A 6,000-nucleotide genomic window follows, 5' to 3' on the forward strand; every position below is an offset into this window, starting at 1 on the left:
CTGCACTCACTTCCCTCGTCTTCTCCCCATCATCACCGATCATCTACACCTGGACTTCCTCATCAGCACTCCCTATATATATGGACTCACTCCCTTCACTCCTTGTCTGTTCTTATTGTTGGTCTACCATGTATGTGTTGTGTCTCAGCTCCTTCGTTGAATAAATACCCTTTATTGTGGATCTCCGTATATGCGTCATCTCTACCGCAACCAACACGTAACAATTTTACAGTATTGCTGTTTTTTCTGTATGTTTGATATACACCATGATGAGCTTGAGACATGATCACAGAGGGTTTTTTCACAGCCTATCTGACTGAAAGAACTCATTATTTATGCAGGTCATTAGAGCTCTTTATGCGATTCTTTTGTATTCTCAGATGTAAATGACACATTATTCATGATGATTCACACCTCCACACATACTGTGTTTCTTGACCAATGATGTTTTAGAAAATTTATATCTCTCTGTTGTTTTATATGAACAAGCAGGCAGCATAATTTTTACCTCATTTTGAAGCAAAAACTCTAGTCTACAACCTCCAATACCCAAAAGTCTTATATTAGATTTAATATATATTTTTTGGCTTTATTTCAGTGACGTAAGTTTTTTGTTTGTTCAATAACCACGCATAAACGTTATTCCTTCAAAAATACAAACATGTACTTACATGTGTCACAGACACATCAGGTTCCACCTCACTCCCTAACCCACGCACCCAATCACCGGAATACTAATCACCGCCACCTGAAACTCATCATCACAGTCATCTACCTAACTACAAAAGCCCCACACTCACACACACACATTGTCTGGTCTTGTTTGTTGTACAACTTGTTGTATGCTTACCTCAAGGACTCCCAAAGCGATACTTACCTGCCTCCATCGTCTCCAGTTCTCCTCGTGTTCCTACCTGCCTGTGTGTGTGAGTGTTCCTGTCTGCCATCTCCAGCGTCTCCTTCCACCATTACCTGCAGCACAAGATAAAGGACAGTATTAACTTGCATTCTTCGCAAATCCCTTCATCATTACCATCTACTTACCTGTTGCTCTGCTGATCACTTCAATAAACACCAAAACTGCTTATATCTCTGCTTCCTGTGTCTCTGTTGTAACAACATGTTCCTCACATATTATTGTAGCCTAGTTTGTGCTGAATACAGTGTAATGACACTTTTTTTTTTTCCATTTATATGTTTATGAACAACTTAAAAAAAAACACAAATGTCAGGGCATGTCAAAACTTCTCCAGGGCCCCAAAAATCTGATTCTACACTACTTCATGTTTATGACGTGTTTGTATTTCAACACAGCCAATAATTTCGCTGTGGATATAATGCACGACATTCTAGAAGGAGTTGCTCAGCTAGAGGTAAAACTTGTTCTGCAGCACATTCAACATCATTTTGAGCACTGATGATCTTGCTCGTAGGGTACATGCCTGACTATGTGCAAAAGTAAAATCAAAAGCTGCCAGTGTTTATCATCTCTTTGCACTAAATCATCAAATAATAGAGGCACGTTGCGCAACAAGCACCAAGATTGGATGGCGTTTAAACCCAAATCGTTGCTTCCATCAAACAATTTGACCATTGGAGGACGGTTCCTCTGCTGATTGTAACCATAGTCAAAAGTATGTACCAGCAAGATCATCAGTGCTCAGAAAATTATGCTGAATGTCAAAGCGTCATATAATGATCCATTACCCACAGTGTATAAGAAAAATTGGACCAATTCTGCACATGTGGTGTATGCATTATGAAGCTAAACATAATTTTTTTTATAACACAATTAAAAAGTTTCAAAAACATCACCAAAACACTAGCTAAAAAGCACCAATTTTGTACTGCGATGGCAATAATGGCAATAATGATTGAGCGCATAACTGATGCTTGCGCACGCAGTAAATCACTTCCACGAGAGAATAGCAGATCTACGTGCGGGAGACGCAAGCTCATTAAACTCGGACGCGCATGACACCTCTGCGCGCAAATCAAGCCCTCACGCTCCGAGCGGACACAACTCGCAGCACGCGCGTCATCACTTCCCACACTCGCGCTCCATCTTCTGTTTTGCTCACGTGAAAACTTCTTAATTTTGGCAGTCGTGGGGCGGGACGTTACTTATTTCATTGTACCCTTTTCAGGTCTCATTGGTCAATTCAGTTTTTCCGGAAGTCTGTTGTGATTTGACGCCTGTGATTAGTGATCAAGAGCTGAAGCAGAAAGATTTATCAAGACGGACAATCAAAGAGAGGTAAGTATGTTAGTGATTGCTAATATTATTATTTTATTTTAACAATGTTATGTGTTTTATGCTTGCTTTATACTACAAGATTTTCTATTAAGTAGGGCCCTATGAAATCCATTTTATTTTTCCGTTTTTTTCCGTTTTCATTTTTCTGGATTCCGTTTTATTTATTTTTTGACTCCATTTTAATGGTTAAATTAAACTTTAGTAATCAAAAAGCATGTATAATTAATTGAAATAATGAATCTTGTCCAATTTACCAACAATTTAATAAAAGTTTAACATTTTTATTTATTCACCTTTCCCTATGATAAATGTTTTATTCTTTCCCCTCAAATTTTATTTTTACCAAATCCTGTTTTCTGGATTCCATTTTAATGGTTTAATTCCATTTAAATAATCAAAAAGCATGTCTAATTAATTGAATTCTTAAAAACAACAATATGTATTAATAATAAAAAAAAAATAATAAAATAATAATAATAATTATATATAATTATATATAATTATATATATATATATATAATTATATATATATATATATATATATATATATATATATATATATATATATATATATATATATATATACATTTATTTATTTATTTATTTTCCCCAGAAGTTCTGTTGTGTATTTAAATTTTTCTAGCAATCAAATGAACGCATACCATTTAATTGATCTTTTAATCATGAAATTAAAGTTTTTTGTCAAACAATGTGCTGCACAACGGAGCTTTACTGTTAAAATTAAAACATGGAAGAAACGCAGATTATTGTTTAAAAATATATTTTAATCATTTATTGTTAAATTAATTTATCTAAATTCTACTGTACAACAGTAATGTTTTTGTCAAGTTAAATCAAACTTTTATTTTGATGGTTTGAGTTTCTCTGTGTTCATGATGGTAGTTTTCTCAAACGAAATGCTGATGAAGTGACTTTCAGAGCTGCTGAATACTTTCTTGGGCACTTTCCTGGACTCCTTCGGCCTTGGGCAGAAGGTGGGATCAGATGCAACAGCAATAGTACAGAAGAGAGGTCAAACTGTTTAGACAGTATGTGTTAGGAAAACATCAATAATGAAAACTGAAACTAATATGAAAAAATTAATGGGAACTAAATATTTCCCCTTATATTACACAAACATTATTAAAATTAGTAATATTAAATTAATCTGAAACTTTTTACCTAAATTAACTCTTCTGAGTCCTCGTGAAATTGAGCTGCTGGCAGGAGTTCTTCTACATCACTGGTGGTTGGAAGCTTTCTGGACTGCTGAATCACTTTTTTCTTGAATGCAGTCGTCCACTTCTCCAGTAGCTTGCCTGACACATCAGAACAAAGTCTCGCTCAATCGAAGAAAAGGAATTAGCAATGCAAGCATTGAACAAACTTATTTTAGACAACAGCAATGCATTTTTTAAAAAAATCATAAGATCATAAACACTTTACCAAGCGTTTAACGTCTTTGAAACGTGGAAAGTCTGTCAATATGTCGCTTGACTGCATAGGGTCCAGAACCAATTTAGGGCGATAGTCAAATGTCAGTTTCATCTTCTTCTTGACTGTGTTCTCCTCAGCAGAATGTTTCATGAATGCAATTGCTTCCTTGCATTCATCCTCACTCAAGACAACCTCTGGAGTAAACTCTGACCCCTGTCTTACCGCTGGTCCACCAGACATCCCCTCAGAAGATGATGCTTGACCTGATGAATAAAGCATCTTACTAGCTTCAAAATGCCATATGCGGTAGAGCTGCGCGATATATCGCACGATACGAAAAACACTGAAACGCGATTATATCTTAAAAGTGATGCTTAGTGCGATTATGAAATCGCAAAGGCTGCGATTATTATTATTTATTTTTTTTTTTTTATGCACGGCTTGTCAATGCAGTATGGCTCCAAAATGCTAATCCACCTGAAAGCACTGCGAGTTTGAGTCGCTTATAATGTACATTTGAAAAAGCATCACGCGTCAAACTTCTTTTCAGACACGAGAAGCATTTATTAACATCTTGTCCAACAAAAGACAAGATTTAATAACATGTTTTTACTCCAAACTCACTTCGTAACGACAGTTGAGCGTCCTTCTGTGGGATGGTGTGGCTTCTTACACAGAATAAGGCAGTCGTGTGTTTATTAGTCATGTTTAACTAATCAAAGCGTTTCAATCTCCTGTTTATTCAGGTACAGCAATATGATGCATGTTATCTTCTGCTGCTGCAGGGCATATTTTGAGTTTCTGCACAAGAGCGCCCTCTGGCTTTCAGATGAAGCATTTATTTACTGGTCGTTCTTTAGCCAAGCCTAAATCAGTTTTGATTCTCCATGCCAAGTACCCAGTGCCACTCTCACCATCATAGTAATGCTCCTTAGAAAGACAAAAAAAAAGGTCAAATCAATAAAATTCATCACCTGTATTAAGGGTGTGTGATGAGCATTTCAGACATGTCAACACAGAAATAAAATTCAAAAACAGTGTGATGCGTACATAGCCATTTTTGGAGAAGGGGTCACTGAGGTAAGGGAAGAAAGCCACAATTGCTTTGGTGTATTTTTCTTTAACCTGCCGTGGTGGTGATGTACTGTATAATTAAAAATTAAATAATAATCCACCCATCTTTAGCCCAGGTTCAAAAAACAAAAGATGACAGTGAGAGATCATATATACACCAGTTAATGATATGCAGATTACCCATTCTTTTCTGTCATGCCAGCTGCCAGGATGTTCACCATTTTCCTTCTCGTTTCATCCCCTAAACTTTTAGTTCGGTTGTATTCATTTATTACACGCTCGACACCAGGTTTCTGGACATCAAATTCATAATTTAAAAATAAATAAATAAACAAAACAAAGCATGAATGCGTTAATTTTAAGAACAAAGCATTACCTTTAAAAAAAAAAAAATTAAGATTGATAATTTAAGTCTTTTATTCCTGAATAAAAAATAATTTGATACTCACCTTTTTAGCTTGATCTAGCCTCCTTCTCAATCTTTCTTCAATAATCACTGTGTCCTGTGAACCAGTGGAGTCAACAGATGAAGGAGAGGCAGATTCCATGTCTAGTTCAGGGTGGGAAAAAATCTTCACAATACTAAAAAATAATCACCACTGAAAATTTCTAGCAAGTAACGTAATAAATACAAACCTGCACCATGTTTTATGGTGAGAACTCAGGTTATATCAGGTTACATTTGGTACATCGTTATTTTTCACACAAAAATGAAAATTATGTCATTAATTACTCACCCTCATTTTGTTCCACATAATAACCGCGTGGAAACTGGACAAACTGCCTTACTTTTATTTATAAACAAGCACGAAATACATCGGGACTCTTATTTTGAAATATTTATGCTTTATTACTACAGGCTGCTCAATCAAATTCAGAGGGAGATAATATGCATTTTTAGTTTCTTACTACCGTATACAACATATTACAATATAAACACTGTGGCGTGATCATAATTGATCAGCATTAGTTCATAAGCAATTGCTCGGCATATATGTGCGTCATTGATCGAGCATGTCTTACGCACAACAGCGCCGCCTTCAGGCCTTTAAACGTTAAAGGGTTAGTTCACCCAAAAATGAAAATTCTGTAATTACTCACCCTCACACTTGTAAGACCTTCGTTCATCTTCAGAACACAAATTAAGATATTTTAGTTGAAATCTGATAGCTCCGTGACGCCTCCATAAGGAGCAATGTACACTTCCGCTCTCAAGATCCATTAATGTATTA

Source organism: Chanodichthys erythropterus, chromosome 20 (genome assembly GCF_024489055.1).
Source record: "Chanodichthys erythropterus isolate Z2021 chromosome 20, ASM2448905v1, whole genome shotgun sequence".
NCBI classification, from domain to species: domain Eukaryota; kingdom Metazoa; phylum Chordata; class Actinopteri; order Cypriniformes; family Xenocyprididae; genus Chanodichthys; species Chanodichthys erythropterus.